The 25,878-nt window shown below is 42.5% G+C and overlaps 1 protein-coding gene across 2 annotated transcripts in view; it reads left to right on the top strand.

The window, feature by feature from the left end:
* Nucleotides 1–842: 842 nt before the first annotated feature.
* Nucleotides 843–25,878, top strand: part of LOC120893191 (alpha-mannosidase 2) — a 93,027-nt gene continuing 67,991 nt past the window's right edge. For both annotated transcript variants that reach the window (XM_040294924.1, XM_040294923.1), the window contains exon 1: nt 843–1,626. The gene's annotated coding sequence lies outside the window, so the exon portion shown is untranslated. The remainder of the gene's footprint in view (nt 1,627–25,878) is intronic.

Below are 25,878 nucleotides of genomic sequence, written 5' to 3'. Positions count from 1 at the left end.
CTCTCTTTCATGGCCATGTTCTTCTTTACATGTAATATTAAAAAAAAATCTATGAATACAACGCTAGTCAAGAGATTCACTTAAAATCTTTGAAAAAAGTTAAAAAAAAATAAAATAAAACAAAAATCATGCTTTAAACACAAAACCGACAAAATTTCGTCGAACTATACATAGTACCGTGCAATAGCATAAAAGAGACAACAGCTGATATTGTGAAATAGCATGAAAACAAAGAGACAGAGATAGAGACAGAAAGAGAGATAGAGAAATGCACACACGAAACAACTCTCGGAGAATGTATGCAAGCATAAGCCCTATTTACACGGTTCAAAATGCTTTACAACTTTTAGACGTGATTTGGAGGTCGACGAAAAAAGATCTAATTTTGAAAAAAAGGAAAATGTATAATGTTTTAAATTAATGAATATGACCGTTTCTCCTAAATAAGAAAAACAATGAATCTAATATATTCTCATCCTTTCGTAAAGCCTTATTTCCCGACAATAAAATCTATTTTGTTTTATTTTATTGTAATCTACTTCAACAACAATGTTATTACTAATGAATAGAGTTTTTTCTTGAGCAATTGAATAAAAATAAATAATCATTGCTTCTGATGCAAAATTTCTTCAAATATCTGTTAATTCACAACAACAAGAATTTATTGTCATTTGAAACATAACTTTTACAATTCAATTATTTATTCTTTAAATCCTACCGATGGGTACGGAATAAGCTCCACAAACACACTAACACAACTCATGGTTTCTCTCTCAAACATTCCCTTTCTCTCTCTCTTCATCGTCAATGCGTCCGCGGCATAGCAAACCTGCTCAGTCTCTCAAAATTATTTCTTTCTTCACTGCGTGCGGTTGTGTTTCCCACCGCTCGACACGGTGAACAACGCGTTCGTCCGGTTGGTTTGGAATGGCAAATTGAACCGAAATCGATTGTTTACGCGTCGTGTATGTGTGTGTGTGCGTGCTTGTGTATACTGTTTTTGCGTGATGTGATGTGTGTCGCTTGCACTAAATCCAAAGGGCATAAATATTGTGATTAAAGTACGGAAAGAACCGCGTCGCAGCAGAGAAGTAACGCTCCCGGTGCACGGTGGTGCTACCGCGATTGGAATTCCGGAACGGTCGTGTCCTGACCCGTGTGATAATTGCGATCATTACCGTCCCACAGTACCTCCGTGTGTTCGCAGCATTGCGTCGGCCAATGGGCAGGAAGTGAGTTTATGTTCCATCTTTGCCAACTATTATTAGTGATGTGTAGATGCGCAAGAAGCAACAGCAGCAACAGCAGCAGCAGCAGCGAATCAAGGTAGAGGTCGAAAGCGAAAAAAAGGCGAGATTTTGTTTTGATGCGCTTACCACCTCTCCGGTGGATCGGTGTGTGAGATACAAGTGACGGATGCGAACGGTGTGCTCGATTGTTGTGTCTGTGTGCGTGTAAACGCGTCCGTACGGTACAGGGTTGTTTATGAAACGAGATCAATTTCATCACAGGTCAGTGTCGATTTAGTGCTCAAAACACGCAAAGTTACTAGAACGTAGTTTGTGGAACGAAACACATCGACTAGCCGAAGTCCGGCCAAAGTGCTGTCTGTGCTGCTGGAATAAGGTAAGCGCGAATATATATTCTTCTGTTGTCATACTGCTGTGCAGTGGTGTTAGTGTCATTCTGCGCTCCTGTCAAAAATTTTCCTTCGCCGTGAAAAGGACACGAAAGGATGCGGAAATGCGATAGAAACGCTTTTGGGTTGGGAACAGTTCTTGGCAGGTACTTACCACCACTGCACTTGTTTGCGGAGTTGGTGTTCGCGTCCATCCTTGTCTGGCCAATTGGGTGCTGGTTCGTGCTGAAAGTGTCGCATTTATTTTCTCACTCTCTTATGTTTTGCTTCATGCTTTTCTTTCTCAGCGCTGCTGGGAGAGGCGTATGCATGTAATGTTTTCGTTTCATCATGTAATCCAAATAGAACGGAAATAATCCCGCAAAAAAACAAGCTACTTTAGCATTAGCGCAGCAGTTTTGCCTTTCTTGGAAACACTGGTCCCCTTTTGGATCGTTCCAAAGGCGGAAGACACATGATGGATCGAAGACGAATTTGAGACGATGCATTGCAAGAATGCATGTGCCGAGAAAACGGAGCTAGTGTGCAAAATGCAAGCAGTCAAAAAAACCACCCATGGCAAAATGCATTTGCTGCAAGTACGTAAAAGTGCTGAGCAATGTTTGTTCCATTATCTGTACTGTTGACATGGGCACATGTGTGGCTAGGAACTCATGATGCAGTAGGAAAAGGGAATTCGTTCAAATTGAAAGCAGAAATATTATTTTGCTTCAGTTCTGAAGATATTTGGAATACATTGGAGCAGGATTGTGCATTGAATACTGATGCATTTTGATAAGAAAAAGATCATACAAACCAGGTACGATCGAATCGTTCAAGTTGGACGAATTAAATTAATAACTAAATATATAAATAAAATCAATAGTTCAATAAACGAAATGTAATGGCTTAGAATTATATAGCACAACAAAAAATAGTGTCATAAAATTTAAGGGCAATATAGATTCGTCAAGAGGTGTCAACTTCAAGGGATCTTTCGGAGCAATTGCTGAAGCACGCACCAATTAGAATCTGGTATCTAATAACTTTGTTTTGATTGCGTTTAGATATTAAAAAAAGAAAACAATATAAATTATAGCTATACGATAGGTTTGTTTCGAAATTCAGAATTATTTCCAATAAATCTTGTGCGACACATGAGATGTAACAGTATGCGATCAATAATCTGCTAGTGCCTTTGTCTGGCAAATGTCCGTTGAATCCAATCAGCATATTGATAACATATACCAGTCATTGGAATCAAGTTGATAAAAGAGTCTGATCCAGATGCTGATAAGAAAATTACGATTATTACAACACGGTGGGATCCGTATCACAGCATTTATTATATACTTCAACTACTCCACGATCGTTTGGCATATCAACAATTGTTTAAAAAACGGAAAATACGTCGTATTTATACGTTTTAATGTTTTATGGGTAGAAATGTTATGTTATTTATGTTATTAAAATTATGTTATCAAGCTATGCAAGAATTATTTTACTTTCTAAAAAAATATCACCATCTTTATAGAGTTGTATTAATACTTGTATGCTCTAGCCGATCATTCTCTATATATTATTTCCTATACATTATTGTACTATTGATTGTGAAACGTCCTTTAGGCATTGTTGATATTAATATGAATAAACGAAGGAAACTCGCGTCTAGTGACTGTTTCAAAGTATTCCACAGTCCAATTCCACAGTTACTAAATATACTCTTTTCCCTAGTGTAATCATGCGATTAGACGCGCGCACACACACTCACTCGCTCACATCAAGCACCCATTTTATCGCTGTTCTACACAGTGCCGCTTGCTTGCATTATTCAATTGCAATGCTCCATCAAATGGTTTCGTATTCCCATTTTTCCCACTTTCTCCTGACAACAACAACAACAACAACAACATCCTCCCCACTTAGCACAGCACCAGCGGCGTAATGGCCGCACACCTTCCGCGTGAAACACGTCGCCGTTGTGCAATCCGGCATCATATTCACCGGTCGAAAAGAACAAATTGCTTCCAGTTCGTTTCAATTGCAAATACGATTGTATCGCCAAGCCAAAGCGTGTGTGCATTTATTCACCATCACCGCACAACCTATGCCAGCCAACTTCCCAGTCCCGCGCAAGACAGAAGGGCCCCGGTGTCAGTGTCCGTATCCTATTGCACTCCCCTCGCCTTCCCCGTTCCCCGTACACTGGGTCGGAAGTGAATACTGAGCCGGCGCGTTATGCAATGCTTCGGCACAAATGCTGACGACGGCAGGGAAATGGAGATCGACTTCAGGACCATCACGTAATAACAATGCCTTCTTACCGGGCGAGCAATATTTAAATAACTAAACCGTGTTCCCCTATCGCACCCTGTCTCTGTCTGCCGAGGTGGGGAGAAGATGGGTAAAAAAGGGTGCCTCCTAGGTGTGTGCTCCCTACGGCAAAGCCACCCGGGTCCGTTGCACAGGTTTACGCGACCATCATCATGTGCAGTCTGGAGAAAGGCTTCCTTCGACCGGGGCGCCCCATTTGCCACCCCGTACACATGGCGTTCTCGACTAAGTAAGACGCTTAGGCAAGAAAACGGGAAGCCATAGCGGGCGCTGTACCGGATTATAACGAAGTAAAAATAAAATTGTGGCAAAAACAAGCTCCATCGACGCTGGCAGAATATCAAACGGCAGTCGAAACGCAACCGATTCCACCTGTGACGATACGGATAAACTTTCTGCAGACTTACACTGTGTGTCTGTTTTATCGTACTTAGGACTCAGTGTATGACACCGTTTTTTTCCTTGTCGTGTTTCGGTGAACGGTGGCGAACCAAAGCCAAAGGGAGGAACAGTCAGAGTAACCTTTCGATTGGGAAAATGTTCGCCAACCATTAGCGCGCACATTCAGCAACCGTACCCTCGACGGCAACGCATTTTGCGTACATAAATTGACAGATTTCCGGTGGCTTTGTACCGGTAGAAGGTAACGCCCCGTAGGTACGGCTCGCTGGCGTTGGACAACATTCTCGAATTAATATCTACCGAAAGTGGAATGAAAATTTAAATTACCCTCCGAACAGAATAGGGCTCTGCTTGAAAAACGATATAGGTTTTCCGGTGTGTGTAGAGGGAGATAAATTCATTTGGCTTTCATTTCGGCGCCAGTCCAACGCCAGAAATTGTCACCCGAATAAACACTCGCATTTCCACTCCAAGCCCGAGTGGTGGGAGATTGCTCATTACTATTCGTGTTTTTTTATTAGCTCCCCTTCAGACCTCCCCGCCTCTGGCCGAACGAATGGTGATCACTTCAAGTGCATAAAAATCAAGAAGCCCTAACCAGAGTGCCACATACATTCTGGCAAAGCGTACCGAAGGGTCGATCGACGGCCGTCGTTCGCACGTTCTTCATGCATGGGTGCCTTTCACGTCTTCGGCACAAAAATTAACGGTTAATCCCTTGGCGGCAAATTGACACCGCCGGCTACCGATCTTCCACCCTCTCCCGTGTACTTGTTTCCGCTTGTGCTATATTTTGGGTCGATTTGTCCGTTTTTTCGGAGTCCAAGACCGCACATCCGCGCAACAAACTCCACGCGCTTTTCAAGTTCATCGAGTTCGTTGCCCGCCACACTGTGTGTGTTTGTGTTACGCGATCGACACCAAACAGTAGAAAAATGGGCCGGCCAGTACGCCTTGTCTTGGCGTGCCACTTTCGCCAACCGAATGATTGTGCCGGGTTATGACGCTGTTTTACTTAACCGGTATAGTTGCTGTTGCTGACGTCTCGTTGGAATTGATAGGTTGCGCGGAGAACGGGTGTTTGCTGAAAATGTTTACGATTTTTGGGAGAGAAGTGGTTGCTAAAGGAGATCTTTTCATATCATGAAATCAGATCCGATGTGAACTACACGACCTACAGGAAAGTATTAAGAGTAGTATGTGTATGTTTAGCCGTGTTTGTATGTGTATTATTTGCTTTTTGTAGTTTAAATACTAATATTTTTCTAAATAGTTATTTTTTTAAATCAATTTCATTTACTTTGATCCAGATTTCTCTTACTCTATTCAATTTTTCGCTAATAATTTCTGTTAGCGCCACGGACCATAGGTTGGAGACCTCTGATGTGCACTGCATCATTCAAATTGAATGAATCAATAGTATAACACGAAGCTAGATTAGATTTATATAATGAGCTTTTATTTAAATGAAAATTAAACCAAACGAGTTATTTCTCATATAATGTTTCTCTCCTTAACGAGCCCGATTATTTTTACGAGTTAACAGTCAATATTCATTGAATATTTTCATAATCTACAAAAGTGTTTAGTTTTTTTTTGTAAGTATATCATCAAGATTGGAAAAAACTAAGATAAAACAATTAAAATGCCACAAAGTGCTGAAATAAAGATATAGAACAACGTATCTAGAATTAGAACCGTGTCCGGTATTTGCTAAGAATCGTGCATCGCAAAATTATCCATACTGCCGAACCGAACTGTATCTCCTATCGACCTATTAATGTAGTACTCTTTTTCCAAACATCATCGTCCCAAATCATGACGTCAGCGGCAAACAATCGTAAAACTGTTAACGCTTTCAGCAGTGTGTGTGTGTGTGCGTGTGTCTGGTACAAAATCATCAAACGTACTCCGAACTGTGAAATGCAATCAACATGTATATAAGATTTTTGACATGCTATCTTCGTTTGTTCCTTCTTAAAACACTTACTATTCCACCCAAAAAGGTACAAATAGCCGCTAAATAATTCAATAATTCAGCCACAAGGTTTCAATTTTGCAAATTCTTGTCCGGACCATTTTACTTTTGCTCTAAAAAATGTACACAAAAGTTTTAAAAATTCATCATTTTTTCATTTTTTTTTTCTCAGCGATCTATAAATAATCAAATAAAATCAAACCCATCAGCATCAGCAAAGGTTAATGAAAAGTTTAATCTTTCTTTGCGCTTTTTCGGCACGACTCGAATAATAAATTGTAGCCGGAAGCACTTAAATTGAATTTTTCTGTACAATTGTTTTCTAATGCCTGTATGTATGTGGTTGTGTCTCGATATTGATATCACTAAACCAAAAAACCGTGGCCGTCTATTCATGGGGCTATTTTTTTACGCAAAAAAATGATGTGTTGATCGGAGACCGGTTGTGGCACACTCATTCAACTCCTGCACCTGCTGACCTTTTGGCGCCCTTCTCCGACCTACTGCTTATAATTTGGAACAGTTTTCCCACCTGAATGACAGCGTGCTCGAGGTGTTTTCTCCTCCGCTTAATGTTGACACAAACGTAACAAAAGTGGACCACAAAATCCCTCCCTCAAAACTAGTATGCCGTGCGAAGAGGGCCAGGTTGCTGCAGGATCAAAATTTGACCATCATCGATGCGAGGCACGTACTGTGAAAAGTCACGACTTTGCTAACACCGAACAGAACGTCGCTTCGACCGGAAGTTCACCTAGCATGGGGAGACAGCGTTGATGCTGTAGAGCAAAAAAAGCGCAGGATTAGTTTCGGTTGGCCGTTTTGCAGCTAGCTAGTTGGGCGAACAGATTGGAACCGGAAGGTTGACTTTTTGCTAGCATTTTTTCCCCCCGATCTCTTCTCCCGGAAGCTCGAAGCCTCTGCGACACACAACGGTGCGCCGGGCTGAATAAAGGCAAGTGGGTGTAACTAAACCAGACTCTTGGCTCAATTGGAAGTTAATTGCTTGGAAAAGGGAAGCGATATTGAGGATGCCACGGCGGCTAACAATGGAATAAAATAACAAAGCAAATAATAAATGTTATAAAACAATAGATGCCATGTCTGCCAACCTGTCGATCCACACTACCTGACTATCGAATGCGTGGAAATATTCCTCAAATAGTTCCCTCAAGCGTAGCTCCTACGTTTAGTCATCTCTGTTATTTCATAGACGAAAATTTAACTGCACCAAAGAGCTAGTAATGCGATATTTCGTGTTTTTTTTTTAATTTTGGGCATTGTTAAAATATTTTTGAAATCTAAATCTAATATAAATCTAAATATTATTTTTTTAAATTTAAATCTCCTAACAAGATATCAAAAAATGAAATAGAGCTCATTGAAAAAAGAGGAGATCGTAAAACGAATTCAAATATTTTGAGAATTAAACTATAAGTTTTTGGAAAACATTGAAACTTTGCATTGAAATAATATTATAATTAAAAACATCATATATCAATGTGAATCGTTAGATTACAATCACATAATTAACGTCATTTTTCTATTTTCATCTAGAATCTTTTCACGCATCTACAAATCATTTTTAGTTAAGATAAGATAGTGTGGTCGCATTGATTGGTTACACATTTTTTCAATAAAATATAGGCACGCTATAGAAGATTTTTTTATAAATGGTGTTGATAATAATAACAATATACAAATTCAATGTCTTTTCATTATTTCCTAAAATACTTTTTAATTGGACCAGAACTAACATCGCCCAGTACCAGTTATATGATATTTTATGTATTTGGGTTGTTTCGGCCAACACGTTTGCCCCCAGATGCACAGGGCAATGCAAATGAAGCTTGTTCCCAATTATGTGTTCCCTACTCCAATTACGTTTTGCCTACTTTTCCCGTGTTCCTATAGCGTATGAACTCTAACCTACTACTTTATGTTGGTACTCAGTATTGTCAAACTGTCCGTTGTTCCAGTGTCAAAATTAACATCAAGCATTTATACACACCGCAGCACACCGAATTCACGTCGCACCGCAGACGATGTGCCTATCGCATAACAGTGAGCGTGAGACAACCAATTGAGCGGGAAGCACTTGGATCATCACCGGTAGGATGATAATTGGATGACTGACGAAATTGGCATTTCAATTAGATTTTGCCCTCTCGAACGCTTCCACAATTGACTTGGCCTCTAGGCAACTTTATGCTGAATTTTCGCGAATACGTTAATTCTCGTAGTGGCAAAATAGCACCAGGGATTCGCCAGAAAAGAAACGACTTTGTGGTTACCGATCTTCGGATTCGTTTACAACTCCCTACTCCCCATTCCAGACATTCAAGTCGGTACTGTGGTTTGTGCCGTAGTACACCCATTACCATTTATGTCATTTTATGGATATATTATTGAATCGGATCGAAAACAAATGATCATTTACAAAGGTGAACTAGCGAAATCTTTGTTGGGAAATTATAACCTACTTTCACTGCAAGCTGCCACACCGAATCAATTGATCTACGAAATTTGAAATGGCTTCATTATCACACAAAAACGCTGGAATTGCAATAATATATTGCATACATGTTAACAACACAGGAACACAGTAAACAGCTGTTCACCTTACCCCTAATACAAACATGTTGTTTTACGCTGAAATGTTTTATTCGCTTTGCAAGGCATATGGAACAGGAAAGTTATGGTTTAGTTGTAGAAACACAGTTCCCAGTGGAAAACTAATTACTATAATTCCATTGTTTGCTATTAAGCCATTGTTTGCTATTAATAGCATGCTAGATAAAGCCCTGGTCCAAACCACGGTAGCACAGTTTGCTAGATCTATCGCAAGGCTTCCTTTAAAATAACTGTGCCTTTGTCAAGAAGCACCGGCACCGGCTTCATCGAAAACTTTGTCGATGGGTGTTGAGAGTAAAAGGAGTTCGCTTCTCGAATACTAATGAAGTTTAGTGGAAAGTTTGCTGCGACTTTAGACTAACTTAGTTTTAAGCGCTTTGCTTCTGCAGGGTGCGGTTACAATCGTATGATAACTTGTTAGATTTTTAAGAATATGCGGACTTTTCTCCTAACAACTGGAATGACCATAACTCTACTAATTTTAATCTATTTCTTTTGTTGAATAACTATCTATTACTATGGTTATATTTTAGAATCCGTACAACATACTTAAAACCGTAAAATTTCATAACACATAACGTTACTTTGTGTAGCGCCAGGCGAAATTTCAATATCATGAAAAAGATATTATTTGAAACGTGAGTAATGTTTACTCTTGCGCAAATTTACTTATCATACCACCGTACCCTGGTTTTATGCTCGAAAGGCTAGATACACATCCCCGAAGAACATAACCTTTACCACCGTTGCTAGCATTATTAAAAGCGCGGGTAAATTACATTTTGTGCTAGCGATAAAATTGCAACACGAAATTTTCTTCTAATTGAGTAGCTACTGCTCGCCTCCGTTATACCCCCGCCCCGGTATCGTACAAAAATACGGTTCTTCGCCGGCACAAGTCGGCACAAGAAAAGCTCACGTTGTTATCGAAGCCAACGCACCGAACGCGCGCGCGTTGGTTTTTCCTTCCCTGGTGGGAGTGGTGCGTGGCAACTAGATTTAATATTTCTGTCCTTTTGCTGGTGGCGCGATCTTCACCCGAGTTGATGAAAAATCAACAAACACAGACACCACCACACCCCGTTCGGCAAGGAGAGTCGGTGTAGACTTCAATTTCAATTACATTTCCACCGGGGGTGAATTAGACATCGGGAAAAGTTTCGCCTATAGCCCGCAAATACCGTATCTTCCCGATCTGCTTGTTTTCCGCAAAGTATCGATAGCAGGCAATGGAGTTTCTATTCTCAGGGAAATTTTGAACAATTCGATGGTCTCAACCGTTTCATTTCAGCATTCAGCGCGACTAACTTCGTCTTCATCTGGGCTGAAAACGGAGACTACGTACAACAATGCCAGGGGAATGCTCTGCACATCCGAAATCACATTATGGTGTATTTCCAGTTTTCCAGTCCCAAAGAAAAGCACCACTCAAGGTAGCCACGAGAGGGAAGGGAGCGCAAAATCGGAATACGGGAATAAATTAATTAACACATTTCGCGAATCAATTTGCGTTTGCGAATGGCATCTTTCCCCGATACGGAAAACGGGTCGATCGAGCTTTTTTTTTAAAAAAAACTCGACTCAATTTCGCTGCCTCCGGCTGTTTCCAGCCATTTTCTTGCTCCTGCTTCAAACCAACTTCAAACACTCATTACTCGTGTTTGGTAGTCGATTGGCAGTGGAAAAAAGAACAACTCTGCCAATGCTCGAGCGCCACGATGCTGCTGCAGCTTGGAGTTGATTGCATTTATCAAAGTTTCGTTGCTTGAGAAGCGTAGAAATGTTGCAGCAAATAAAGCGAAACGATTAATGAGCAATGGTGCGCGCGAGCATAATAAACGCAAAACGAAAGACGGTGACGGTGGTTGCATCGGAAACGCATGCATTTTATACGGTGCAAATGAAATTGCTGCATCAATTCCCTCATCGCACTCTCCGCTCTGTTCGGACAAAAGTAAGCAACCTTAAAGTGCTGTGAAGTTTTGCACTTCCACTATACTACTTACCTTGGCGTTTCTGCCACTAAGCTGTGAAGTGGCATTTTGAATGCATTTTTATGCTCATTGTAAGGTAAGAGGTAAGCAGCATTGCTGACCCATTACTAAATGAAGCGATTGCTTGGACTACGGTGGTATGTTTGGTGGGGCGTCAAATGGATTCAGGATAAGGTGTGCAGTTCCTCGGTACACAGTTTTGCCTTGCTTGCGGATTTTTAGTCTCGTGTAAATGGAAATGTACAGTGTACTAGTGATAAACCCTTGTTAAGAATGTTCGATTTTGCGAACGTTTGCCCAAAGTTAAGTTTGTCTACATTTTCTTACCGTTTTGTAATAAAAATTCAAAAGCAAAAACTATTATTTTCATAATCGTAATGAGAAATTTATTCCAGGAAATTCCTTGAGTATTTCTTAAAAATCTTTAAACAAGTTTTCATACATAAAGATGACATATAATACTCTTTAAAACATAAAATAAACATAAACATAATTTTGATATGTGCAGCCTTCTCTAATATTTCAAAACGAATCAAATTGCAACCACGTTCATCAGTAAATCATCAACCAATCGCGTAACTAGCTGGTACTAGTTCCCGTACACCCGTAGCATAAACAAATCCTCGAAAAACACTCAAATTTCCCTTCCCTTGGCCTCACTGATCCTTATCGATTCGAGGCCGGAAACGATCATTAGCCGATTTCCGCTACATTCCGACCCAAAAAAACCCACACCGAGGTTAGATTACTGCACCAAGTTCACGCTACGGTGCTGTTGTTTGTGGTTTTACACCATCTGCACTGTGGTACTCGCGCGTTCGTAGTGTCAGAACGTGTTCGTTGCTCTGCCACGGTTTATGTCCTGCCACCGTAATCCTTCCGGTCCGGTATGGAACGTAAAAAAAAAATAGCAAAACGAAGCGTACATCCGGAAGCGCACCAACAATGAAAGCACGCTTGGTACGATAAAAAATAATCCTTCATCATGCAATCTATTGTAAATCGATTTTGCCGACGATGGTAGCCGGCTACACAAATCCGGCAAACTCGTTGGGCCCGCGCGCCTGCTGTCTCGTGTGGTCCCTGTTACATCCATCACAACCAACCAGCCGTGTGAGGCGCTGGTGAGTGCAAACACGGGGTGCATACATTTTCATTTCATGTTTTTTTTTCCAGCAGGGCGCGCAAGACTGGCGAAATGTCAACAATTTTATTGATTTGTTCTCATTCGTCCATCGTCCTCGGGTTGAGTTTTGCTGATCGGTTGCTTACCGTGGCAGGATTTTGGTCGCTCCTGTTTACCACCCCCGATCCATTCTACGGCCCAGTGTGATGGATCGCTTTCTTCGCTTGAGACGAAATGAACAAAGACTGTGCTGCCTTCATCAGCGAGCTATATGAGAGTGGAGGTATGTTTTCGCCGGTTGCAGGTTTAATAGCGGAATCGGAAAAAGAAAATCGGTTGCTCTCCCGTAGGAGGAGGGCGGGCGTGTGGAATTGGGATGTAGGTGAGAAGGTTTCATTTCCGTGCACCGAACTTCAAGTGGTAATATCGAGCTTAAACCTGCTCCTCAGTCTGCCGTGGGCACGGCCGTTGGATGATGAAGTGCATTTTGTACGCCCGGGAAAAATAACGTCGCAAAGACTGTCTGCTGGTCCGGAAATAACGACAGTAGGGATGGATAGCTCGAAAAAAAGATATGAAAGAGGCGAGCTCTAGTGCAGCACCTGACAAACTGTGTGTCTGGTCTCGAGGATGATAGAGCCGGCGTTTCGCCATCGAGAAGGATGTGAAATGAATCGATCAATTTACCGAACAAACACACGATAATCCACCCCAATTCCCTTCTTCGGACGTACCAAGGACCGATCGGTCGGTTCATATTTTCGAGATATTAAGTATCTTTTTTTTACGCTTCGAAAAGTACGTGACACAGCCACAACATCGTCTCATCGTTTAGTGAAGTGTTGCATTGTCGAGAGAAGAAGCCCTTTTGTAACCATTCTCTCGGCAACCCATAGTTCGTTAACTAAATTGTAATACTGTCGTACTTTATTGCTTTTTAATCGCATGGTTGACGAAGTATGGGATATTTTGTACATCTCGCACGCCATTTAGTTTGGAAGACACACCCTAATTTGGTAGCGTTTTGCCTAAATTCATAACTTTGAAATTTAAATTCTAAAAAATATCTCAAATCGTTCCTTAAAGCATGCTTGGTACATCCCAACAATCAAATACTATTTAATACAGACTTTCAAATAGTTGTTCAATCGTGCTAAACTTTGGGCACACTGCCACTACATCCTTTTGGCTGTTTGCTTGCTTGCTATTCATTTATTTAACTTGTGCCACCCGATTGTATCGCACTCATAATTAATCATTGACGTATCGTATAGACAAATGGTGGCCGATTGCACACGGTTTTCAGCCCAAGGAACGGCAATGGATGGAGAAGGATGCGGCCGGAAGAGTCAGAGCGCGGTGGTTCCGATTGTCGAACTGCTGCCGTGCTTTGCGTCTGACAGTTTAAACAATGAAAAGCCATCCCTACAGTTCCATGGCACCAATTGTCTGTTCGAGGATATGGCAAGGGAGCTGAGTGAGGAGCGCCATGCTACGAGGGGATGTGCGTGTGTGTACGTGGTCGTGTTAATTGGACGCATCAGTAAATTGGTTATAAATGAATTTCCCCACGACTTTTTTTGAACCCGCCCTTTGAGCTGTCCCTTTCAGTGAATTCATTTTAATTAAGGCGACACAAACGGAAAACAACGAAATATACGGGTCATTTCATTGCATGTGCGGCTGCGTGGGCGCGTACTGTTACAAATCATGGAGCAGTGATTATTTGGGTAATTCCGCTACTTGGTGACGTTGCTTGGTGATTTTTTCAAACACCAACTGGTTTCTCAATTGTTCGATGAACTTAAAAGCCGATTTGTATGAATTATTCGATTATAACTTCATAAGCGCTGTTCTGCGGTGCGCTAAAAGCTTTTTTGCTTGACATTCCTGTGGTAAAGCCGGGATAAGCTCTTACGAACCAATGCATAATGCATGATGTAAACTGGCCTTCTTTTAGGCGTTTTCCATCTTCCAGATAAGCTGGTGGAAATAGGACCAATTGTCCGCTGCAGGAGTGAAAAAAAACACAGAGCGAGAGAGCAACCAAAAACAGAAAAGGCAGCCAAAAGAAACTAGCCCCCGAAGGTGCTATCGATAATAGGCTTTTGATAAAATTCTAATTTATGCCACCACCCCATCCGATCGATGCGATTGTGGGTCGTGAACTCGCGATAAAAGGACAGCTTGTGCAATAAATATGTCAACTCTTCCCAATGCCAGTCGGACTGTCGCACCAATGCCTAGCTTTCTGCCGACAATTCCTATTCCTGTCAAAGCTAGCGCGAAGCGTTGGAACCAACAACTTAGCGAACTCATTTCGAAACGATAGTTTAATTAAGCAACTGTCACAATCGGGACGGGGCGGGTCGTCGGAAGTCGCATCCACGCGTGGGTGAGGATGACTGCAGTTAGAATATTTATGTACACAAGGAAACGCTATAGGGAAGGGAGACTGTGTGTGCCAGTCACGCGATGGTGTGAAACCGCCCAAAGGATGAAATGGGAAAGGATGGGTTTTGAATTGCCGCGGTAGGAAAGTTTTTCCGCGGAGAGCAAGCATTTATCATCATTTTCAAGCTTATTTGGTGAACGAGGGGGAAAGTAGTATCTTGAGAAAAGTTGAAACTCTCATTCTCTCTCAATTGGCGTCCCATCTTCATCCGACGATTGCCTGCTTGATGGTGAGCTCCAATTTCTGTACGACTCAATCGATGTCGGCACGGAGGGATGCAGACAGATACATTGGCGTGCCTCGCCGTCGGAGCGATAGTTCGAGGGTGCTCGAAACGTGTCAGCAGTCTAATCCTCAACCCCGTCAACCGCTCACCACCACCATCACCACGCACGCTAACTTCCGGCGCTCTCTGGTACTCCTCCGACCGCGCAAAGTAAAATATGCACAAAGAGATTGTCTGGCACACGGTTCGCGCGCGTACGCGATACAAACTCCGCTAGCCAGCACCAGCTGACAGCTGGCATACTCATCGTCACGCCGAGACGCCGCCGAGCACACTAGCCAAGTACTCGAGCCGCCGAAGCCCTGGCTAGGACTACTCCGGTTTGTGGCACAAGAGTGTTCTAGTGCTTTTATGTGAATAAAAAGGACCGACTAAAAAATAAACGCCTGCTGACGTGCGGGATGAGAAAAGTCTTTTAAAAATACACATCCACACACAGACACTTACATCGAGGAACAAGCTCCCCTTGTGTCGCTGGAGCCCGGTGGGAGACAGGCAAAGGGCGAGATAATCCCCGCAGGGTTCTTGAAATTCTTCTCCAGTCTCAAACAAAGCCTCGGTCAGAAGTTGGGCAAGAAAAGACTTTACGAAAGCACCATTAACTTCGGTTGCACTAGCCCAATGGTTCCAACGTGAAGTGATATGAACGGTTCCATGCGGGCAATCGTTTTAAGTTGCTTGTTTCCAACGGCAAACAGAGAGACAGAGAGAGAGAGAGAGAGAGAGAGATAGAGAAAGAAATGGCAAAAGAGAGAGGGAGAGAAAGAGAGAGGAATAGAGAGAGAGATAGAGAGAAGGAGATGGACACGTTTTGGAAACGTCTTCTGAATCATGATCCCCATGGCGATGGAAGATCGAAGTGAATTGGAGTTGTATTTTTGCTGGGCTTTTGTTTCATTTTGATCGTTTTTTTATTCTCCTGCTGTTCCGCTCACGCTGAGCACACTTCACGAGCGATCTCACCAAGGACAGTTGAAAAATGAGTCGCCAAGGATTGGCTTTGAAATATGGGTTGGCGTTTATGTGGCATTTTGTGTTTCTATTTGCTATTTTTTTTCCAAAAGTTTCAGTCCCGCTTTGATTCGCTGCTCGAATTGCATACTATTCATCATTCTGGAAAGAATCGGTCAACGCGCTGGATGCAAGTCGTTTAGATACAAAATTGCCTTTGTTTTGTAAAAGTTTCCATCCGACTTATTACACAACATTCAGCAAAGTTTTAGATTGTGCTACTCACAGCGATTAACATTTAGTATGCCCCCTAAGGAAATTGAGGTTTGGAAAGAAGATGCACACGAACATGAACTTCGGAAACGAGGGAAGTTATTGCGGATGAAGAAAGTTAAAATAATAGCTCAGGGAAAGGCTTTAGGGATATATCTACTAATATGAGAAAACTATTCACGTGGCTGTGCTTTGAGGAAAAAGAGATTATCGGTTAAACACAACGAAAGAACGTGACCTTCCTTGAAGGGTTCTTTAGAAGATTGTTGTCTATCCTTCGTCAATCCAGCTCTTATAATCAGTCCTCCAACATTGTTTATAGCATAAAAAAATACTGATGGAATATTCTAGATGGAATATGATAAACTAGACACAATTCTACACTGCTTTGTTGATGTGCGCAGTAAAAGAGGTCAACTAGGCAGCAAGTAAATGCTCTTTCATTCTGTAAATAAAAACTACCCAACACTTCGGGCGGTTGATGTAGGTATTAAGACTTTACAATAAAATTTGTTTGTCGAATAGATTATGCTAATCGGATTCAATGTTATTTTTCAAACAATGCGTTTTAATGCCATTTTTTAATCTCTTCAGAAAATCTATGTTCTGATGTCTGTTTGATACCAATTGTAGGAACATTTTATATGAAAATGGAAGTTTTTGTTACTACCCCTGATTATAAGCTCTACTAGCTGATTTTTTTTTTCAATAAAGCTTTGTCTACTTGCTTTGTTTTTCAAGAAAATGTCGAGTAGACCTTAACTGCGTCTTGTTTAGCGTATCGCACACATATTATTATTTTGCGGTATATTTTTAATTGTGATTATCTTGACTTCTGAAATGTACTGAGCATCTCACAAAAAATAAACCGCCAACGTTAGTCCAATAAGGGTTAAATAGAACACCCTCTCCGGTCACCACAAACATGCGATGGAAATATGGCTTACGATAGGACCGTATCAAAGAAAAAACGGATGTGGAATTCGCTTCCCATTCACATCAGCCTACTGCCGGGAGGAAATCTAATTAAAGCTTTCGAACGTAGGCTTCTTTGTAGCATTTAGTATACACCCGTAGGGCTACTGGGCGTTTTGCAACCATAATGTTGGATCGTTCTTTCGTCATCTTCGGTCGCGTTTAAGCGGCGAAAAGAAAGAGGAATGACGACAACCGAAGCGAAGTAATGTTGATTGCATTGGAAGCTGTAGAAAAATAGACAAAAAAAAACACCCAACCAACCAGTCTGTCATCATCTAGGTCTCTTATGGGAGTTTGCTGGCCGGAAAAGAGATTTCGCTCCTTTCGTCGTCTTCCCGTACTCATGCCTGAGCGAGTCGAGGTTTGCGGATTTTCGTTTGACAGCAGCAACAAATTGACATCCAATGATCAGCCAGTTTTGCCATTTTCTTCACACCCTGAATCGATTTGGCGATGGTTACGGAAAAAAAAGAAAACACAACAGGATGTTGATGAAGTTGTTGTCGCGCACGGTAGCACACTTCACTGCCACTACTGCTACTACTACGACTACTACTACAAACAGTGACCATAAATAAGAAAAAGGAAATCGCATTGTGACGACGATTGATGACTTGAAAGAATTCGTTAGTGCTGGATTCATGGCAAGCGTTGGAAGGCACCTACTGACGACAAACTTGACCATAGATCAATCGTATTGCTTGACTAGAAGACGGCTCCTTTCATAACAATTTAAAATCCCTCAAGAATGCTTGTCTAAGACTGACTGAGATCTTTTTAATGGATAATAACAATAATCTAATTTGAACCATTGATTTTTGTCTCGATAGAACTACATCAATCAACAGAGTACGAATTGCCTTTTGGTAGTAGAAAAACATGTTTTTGACAACGACTGTTGCTGTACGAGCGGCAGGATTTGTTTGTCTCTCGTTTCATAGAAATTATTTGAATATCATCAACGCATCGAAAACAAATAACATCCATCGCACATGGCAATAACTTTCGCTCTACATGATACTGGCTCCAGCCATGTCATGAGCGTACAACGAAGCGACTGATCGAAAACAACACACATTCCGAGGACAATTTGTAGCAGCTGCTTTTTTCGTACGCGTTAGCCCCTTTTGCTTCTTGGCAATGCGCTGTCATTGTGGCGCATTGTGGTTACGCTCCAGAAGCAACCTCTCTTATGATACTCTGCCGCTGTTAAGTTTTGGAGCAAGTGTACAACAGAGCTCATATTACCAGTGCGGCGTCGATTATCGATAACGATCGGTACAGAGCATCCCAACGAGGGCCATTCTTGAGTACGATTCGATAACCCACAGACGCATCCCACCCTTTCCGGAAGCGGTTCGAGCAGGGAACTACACATACAGAAGCGCCTCTGCTCTGTGCCTGTTGCACAATGTGCGATTACGTCGTGAAAAGCATCAAATTCCAATTTTTCCCCGACACTACCTTCATCGCCACTGGTTGGCCCTTCTTATCACGTGCTTGCTGGAAAGTGGTATTCAGCAAACCGGTGAAATATGGGTGCAAATATCGAACGACAGGATTCGGGGTAGTGCGTTTGTGTGAGCGGGAGGTTCGCACATGCTGCCATTTCAACCATACGGAGGGGATGAAACGAATCCTTCAGCAACGACAACGACGACAGCAGCTGGGAGCAGCCATCGTTCAATGACCGTCTGCTTGCTCGCCCACCACCGCCATACACGTTGGATGATACGTCACGTTTAATAACGATTATCTGTCCATAACGAGTGTTGAAGCGAAACAACCATTGAGGTCAGGCATCCCGATGGCAACGCCAACGATGGGTCACATGAACTTGTGTGCCCGCGAGCGCCTCCTTCATCCGACGACCTTTTGGTGCAAAAGATTCCAAAAATTATGTAGCGTTTTATTACACGCGAAACGAGTCAACAGTTTGGGTGAGTGTGGGTTTTCGTTCGGCCATCTGTGCGGCGAGAGAGAAGCGTTAGCGTATAATCTTCATATCGATCGATTGGCTGACACAAGTAATCCACCGGATCGCTTTGCTTCTTTATGGTTTCGTCCTCTCTGTTTGCCACTAACGTAAGAAAACATACGATTTCGAAAACATGATTGCAACGCGGCGTCATTGCGATTCAAATGGGATCATTGTGTGTTAGATGCCACACAAATGAACTACGAACAGAATTGCTCGTTGTCTTATCCTTCTGAGTGCAGAGGGAATGTTTGTCTAACCGCTTCATCTTATCCTGGAATCGAGATGAGAAAATCTAGCTGCTTTCAGTATACTCAGTCGATATATTAAGACTGTCATCCAGAGATGTCATCCGAACAAAGCAGCTAGTGCGACGCGATTGGAAGCGCCCGAATCACATGTCAAATAAAACATGCAATGACACATTCTAATTATTCCTACTGTTCCAAATAATCTTATCAGAAACGGTCTGCACTGTGCGCCGAGGAGGGCTTTGTTGGGTGAAAGTTTTGTTGATACACCTACCACCTCGCGAAAAGGCCGTATGTTTGTTGGGAATGTAAGCAAACATTCGTTTTTAGATTAGAATCGTTTAAGCGTGTGCCATATATGCTCCAACTGGTGTGATTTAATATAAGTCATGGTCACTGCTGTACTGATGCGTTAGAAACTGACTATTCGCTTTGTACCTACTACTTTGTAACTATGATTAAGAGATGTAGCACTTGATATATTGCCAATAATTCTTGTTGGTATCATGCAAAATAATTTATGCATAATTCATGCAAATAATTTAATATTCTAAATAGTTGAAGAATTGAATATTCTTACTTTTGGTGTACGATAAGCCATAGTTTTATTAATATTTAATTAAATATAGCAGAAAACCCCAAAACTACACGTTCAATTTCACTGGAACTGTAATCCGGGCTTCACTAGGATTTTTTTAAATAAATTAAGCAAAGAACAGAAACCTTCACACTATGATCAAATCAATTACGACCATGTGCCATGCAACAAAGAGCCAGCGAATAAATTCATTAAAATCATCAAAGTCATTACACAGCCATAACATAACATTGCGATATGAATGGGTGGAGGTTTGATAATTGTGATAGTTTGTTTCTGCCGGCCGATCTATCATTCAGTAGGATAATTAGTGCGAGTGGTGCAAGTAGGCTTCAGACGTGTTCCGACCCGACACAATAATGCTGCCGGATGTCACACACTGCTACCGGCCCGGTAGCGTACCACAATGCGTCTACAAATGAGCAGTGAATGGGAGAAGCTAATTTGTTAATTATTCTCCAAATCAGTGTAGCGCCAAACATGGCTGTGTTGTGCGCACATATCACGGGTAACAATTATTTGGCGCAGTCGGAAGTAAGGGAAAACTCAAAATAATAAACCCACTAGATTACCCGCGTTGATAGCGTCGTTGGGGGACGACGTTTGTTTTCAGCTTAAATTAATATGCAGCCCGAATGAGGTGCTACAGTGTGAGTACAATTTTAATCTATTCAATCCTTTTCGGACTAATTAGCACATAGTAGTTCGGATTGTGCCATGCTGATAAAGGTTTTTTGTGTTGCAATGCTGCAACTAAAAATGCTTTTTTCGCTAGAGCCAGGCTTTATCACGCTTCATACCTCCTGGTTTGGGTGCCCGATCCTACCGTTATACGGATCCTACCTTAGCGAAAGAGTGTAGCAATGTTGCGTCTGCCGTTCGTATATATTTATAAATAAGGAACTAATGATGCACACCGACCTCCACACACGTGATGTCGTATAAGGTGTTCAGGCTAGGGCGAAGGTTTACTCTTGAACCGGGCGCACACTAGCATGCGATTCCAAAGCAACATAAAAGGAACCATTTGTTGTAACAGGAGCACGAACGATAATGACGCCATGGTGGCAAATGTGCCTGTCCTGGTGTTTGTATGGCTTGCCAAACAGAAATCCTGGTTCCTGGATATCACCAATCCTCCTACTCCTGCCGCAATGTGTGCCTAAACATGGTGTCTACAATTCTGCCAGTGCGCGCTCTTACGAGCGATAGCATTCCTTCACGGCGAAAGGCAACAAAGTTCGAAAGATATAGAAATGATCGTCGTCGCAAAAGTACCCAACATGATTGCCTGCAAGTTGTGTGCGCCTCGCCGTTTTCGCTGTCGCTTCGCAGCTGCTTTGCATAAAAGCCACCCTATGCTGGAGATTCACATTTCAACCAGGCCACCGGGCGCAGTGTACCGGTGTAGCTCGATAAGACATCAAAACCCGAGGCAGATCGGTTTCCTTTGAACTTAGGCGATGGCTAGGCTGAAGACAGGGACGCGAAAGGTGTTATTTCGCCTATGCCCTTTCACCAGCCCCGGTACGGCCAGCCCGGTGTAATGTAACCGATTCGTCCCCTCCTCCCGAGCACAATTTTTGTACCTGGTGGCATCCAGTGCATAATCAGGACATGGTAAGAAATGGCCTCGGTGCAACAACCGAACACTAACAACAAACAGCATCGTAGCCGACCGCACCCTCGTATCCGGTACGTTCCTGCCAACTCCTTGAAACTTCCCTGAGCGTGTACGCCCACCGAAGCGAAGGCGGCGTGCAAGGCCAATGAAAAGGAAAAGGATATGCTAACGACGTAATTATCTGCTCATAGCTCGAGATGCATGCTCCATCGAAGCGAGAAGGACCTTTCGCTCCACAAGCTCAATATTAGAGCAGTGTATGTGCTTGTAGTTTTTTGTTTGCTTCTTTCTACATGCCTTGCTGCTTTCACCTCACCCATCCGTCGCACCATGCCTTGTGTCTTGCGTGAGCGTCTTCTCAATCTTTTATGGTTCCCAAGCCCGCATGTCTCATCGCTTTCTTGCCGGCTGTTCTTAGCAATCATTTGCATCTCTCTTGTCGACCGAGCAACCGGCACTTGAAAGGAAGTGGTCGGTTTCGGCAACAGGACCCGTCATCGTTGTCTGGGCCCGTGTCTGTGAGCGTGATTTCTGCCCTCGTTGTTCACCATTACCCTTGACGCGGAGGGTTTTCGCTCGATTAACTTCAGCAAAATATACCATCATGAATGTTTCACTTTGCACTAACCTGCTGGAAATGGAGGGGATTTCGGGATAAAATGTATAAGTTGATAGCGTATGAGTATATGTATACGTGTGTGTATGTGTTAAGATACCATTCCATATACCATTCAGACTGAGATTATTTGCAAGAAACAAGCTCAAACAAGACGTCGTTCCTCAAAAACCATGTTTATGCTGGTTAGGCTCTGATGTGTGCTTGGTAAGTCTCAGTAAACACATGGTTACCACTATCGGTGGGTGGGCGCTAGAACCACATCGCCCAGATCACTCCCCTTCGCTACTTCTGCAAGTCGCTAGCCGTAGTCGAAATCGACCCAACCGACACCCAGCGCACTATAATGGAAACACTGAAAGCTCCGCGCCGAAATCTATTATTAGCGCACCCACCAAGATATCGGCGTCTCGTTTGCCGATTCACTGAAGAATAGTAAGCGGGGAGAACTCGCCAATCGTTACCCGGGGGGCTGCCCACTCGAAGAACCCGATCTGAAATTCGCATAAAAAAGTAAAGGTTTCTTCCGCGAGGAATATATTCAATATTGCATTCCTCCATGGCAGCTGAGCAACAGCATCATTCGGCCTACAGCCGGTTCACCGACCCATCTTTGTTGTGCTTCAAATGCTCTCACACACATACACACACATGATGCCTTTAAATCATATATATATGCCGCTGGAGAGCTGTAGCCATGTCCCCTCCCTTTCCCGGTGTTCGAATCGGTACCAAATTGGAATATATTCATACCTTCCTGCTTCGCTCTTAATATTCTGCGCCCAAACGCCACACCTTCCACTTCCGCCTGGTGTTGATGGTGTTGGAAGGGGGGATGCTGTCGGTTCATTCTGAGATAACTTCACACCCTCTCGGCACACAAGGGCACATACGCACACACATACACCGAGCACTTAGGTCTGATTAAGCTCTACGCGATTGGGAACCGGTTTTCTCTCGGAGCAGGTTCCTTCCAGTTTGTGGTTTCCCATCCGACATTGGCCTTCCCAATCTCAATCCGCTCTCTCCACGCAACCGAGATCGGTTGATCGGTGTGCTTTTTGGTCAGCCGCGACCGAGGGTTTCAGCTTTACAGTAGTAGTGTGGTGCTGATTTGTTTCCACCGCGCGCGCGCTCAGGCCGTGAAACATATGTAAAGCGACGATAAGAACCAATCCCCGAAATCTTCAGTCTTTTGCAGGGACTACTTTAATTTTGCAAACAAACAATCCCTTTCACCAGCGGGATCATGTAGATAGTCGGCTTGGTTACGGGAGAGCAGTGCAAAATAAAAGTTTTGTCAACGTTTCCCTTTGCGTATACATATTGTTATTGAAACGTAATCATATCAAAGATCAAAGGGATCAAATTCAACAATAAAATCATCACTTTGTTGTTTAAACTTTAGTTAAAAAAACTTCAAACTATTGTTTGTTGAGGAAAACTTCAGTTTATTTTTTTTTTTGCAGGCAATAGTCCAAACGTGTTAGCGCGAGTCAATTAGTGTCGTCCCATGTGTGTAGCTCGCTCAAGCTATGAGCGATAGACAAGGCATCAAACGTTAGTTTCAATTTTTGCACGCGGAATTGCGGATTTATGATTCTCGTTCCGCCAGTTTGCTCTTCATTGAGCTAATCTGCACTCTATCTAACATATGTGCTGCTGTGGTGACTGTTGGCGCTCGAAGGTCCTGTTGTTGGGTAGCGTTAGAAAATGAGGTACGCATTATGATGAGCTGCCGTGTTAGGGTAACGAGTCTATGTTCCAATTTTTCCGCATCAGATGACTACAAGGATAGAGGATGATGAGGGTGATAATTAATAACAGTTTAAGCTCGGCGAGAACGCGGTTTTAACTGCCAATCAAATAATCCAAAATGATTGTGTGCTAAACGGGGTACCGCTAATAGAGAGACGCCCGGCTGTGCCGAGTGTTTGCGGTCGTTCCACGGCTGTTGGCATATTGAGTTGGCTGGTATCTTTCTTCTTCTACTTTTTTGTCTTTGCCAATTTCCATCGAACTGCCGTCTAAATTTTTAGTAGCACAGATTAGCGCAACATCGCCTGGTTTTGGGGGCAATGATAGCCACCGTCAGCGAGAGGGCGACGGGTCATCGGCATTTGCCGGCGGAGTGTGAACAAACATTTGAACAGGGAGATTATTTTCATTCTTGTTTTGCGTGCGTGCCGTCCAGCATATAATGCTAATCGTAATCCGTAAAGCTGACATGTTGATATGCAGTGTGGAGCCGACGGTTGCCTAAAGCATGAGCACTACACGAATCCGTTTGCACGTCCACGAGCGCACAACCAACTATCTCAATCGGCTGATGATTTAGTGTGGTGGTTTTGGTTTTACAGCTATCTAATGCTGGTATGGTGCTGTGTTCTTAATAGTGATTAAATTAAAGCATACGGGATATGTTTCGACGTTTGAAACTTATAAGTGTGGTTATGATTTCAGCAATAAGCGTGAGGTCACGGGACAAATCTGCACATTGACAAAACCTGACCGACAAAAAGCTATACCACATGACGTAAAGTCTAGTTTCTTAATATATATGGATATTTTGTTTATAAAGCACTAAATAGGAATCATAAATCAATTAGAGACATGCATTTATGCAATACAGTGAAATCTCTCAAATCTCACAATTTGTCAACTTTATTGTTTGTCTGCTGCAAGTTAAAAAATATTGACAAAAGCTTAAAAAAATACAAAAACTTACGTTTTGAAAAAAAATTCAACATTTTGTCGCTCCCGTGCCTATTTGTCTCTATGATTTTTGCTCCAACATCGTTTACTTATCATCTTAAATGTTATTGGATAGTTTTGTACTAATGTTTAATGCTGGCATTTCTGAACTTTTATCACTTACTTCAAATGGAACATTCAATTATATTCCTGTGCTCTATCTCGGAGATGTTTTCATTACTAAGTATTAAATAGATGCGTTCTCGGAATTTATTGTTGACAGATGGTCTAGATACTTCTGATTTGAGCCTATACTTGGTTTAGGTCATACATCTTCCGTTTTTGAACTTCATTCTACCTAACGAAAATCATTACAAATTACTGAATACTTCGAGGTTTAATTCGAAGAAATCTCCTGAACAGAAATTCTTGTTACGGTCATGACATCCATCCACAAGAAGTGTTAAATTCTACGAACGACAATTTCTTTGGTAAGTGATGAGCGTATGCTACCATGCCTAAACTTTGTCTAAAACTTCAACCGTTCCTTCTAAGCCGTATTAAATCTTTCCACGCTGCAAGGTAATACAGTTACGGAGGTAATTTCCCCTACTATCCCGTTCGCCGTGCGATACCGGATTAAACGCTCCGGTGAACGAAAACCAAACAAACAAAAGACAGAGCGTCGGTCACCAACCCATCTACACCAGCTACCAGCGGCAGTGGCATGCGACTGGTGTAACGGACGGACGACAGCTCCATGCTCTCCTCCAAAATGTTCAAAGACTCCGTGGAGACAAAATTATGAAAAACCACCAGAGCAAAGAGCGTCATTGTCCGGATCCTCATCATCATCAGCATCATCGTCATTGTCGTTGTTGTAGTGCACAAAAGCATCATTCAAGCATGGCGAAGAAAGCCCTAGAAGTAACCCGACGGAATTTCCGATTTTGAGTTCGGGGTTTTACCTACCGCTTGCGATGCCGGCAGTACACCGATGCAAACCTACCAGGACATACTCCGTCCCATTTCTCAATATATATACCGGTGTTTGCCACGAGCTATTTCTCTTCTGTTTCGAATTATAA

The sequence above is a fragment of the Anopheles arabiensis genome, chromosome 2 (genome assembly GCF_016920715.1).
Source record: "Anopheles arabiensis isolate DONGOLA chromosome 2, AaraD3, whole genome shotgun sequence".
Classification (NCBI taxonomy): domain Eukaryota; kingdom Metazoa; phylum Arthropoda; class Insecta; order Diptera; family Culicidae; genus Anopheles; species Anopheles arabiensis.
Note: the sequence above shows the minus strand (reverse complement) of the source record. Positions and strands in the feature narration are given on the sequence as shown.